Below are 357 nucleotides of genomic sequence, written 5' to 3'. Positions count from 1 at the left end.
AGTGAAAACATACACACGCGCGTACGCTTACATACTTATCTTACTCATGGTCAACTTTCTTTTTTTCTGCATTCATTGCACGGCAAAGTCCTCTCAAAATTCTCCTACTTCGTTATGCAATCCACTTTATGGCTTTATGACTGAAATTTCCATGCGGGACACTGGTGTGGCACTTCCGCCTATATCTGACTGAATATTCCTTCAAACTCTCACTGTGGGCCAGCAATAAGCACCTTCGAAAAATTCATAAATTCACAAGATCCCAGTGAATTTTTGCATCGCGTTGCCAGCTGCGTAGAATGGCTACTTGCCAGCTATTTCCTAAGCCTAGTACAATGTGAGAGCAGAAGATGAAAT

The sequence above is a fragment of the Penaeus monodon genome, chromosome 21 (assembly GCF_015228065.2).
Source record: "Penaeus monodon isolate SGIC_2016 chromosome 21, NSTDA_Pmon_1, whole genome shotgun sequence".
Lineage (NCBI taxonomy): Eukaryota > Metazoa > Arthropoda > Malacostraca > Decapoda > Penaeidae > Penaeus > Penaeus monodon.
Note: the sequence above shows the minus strand (reverse complement) of the source record.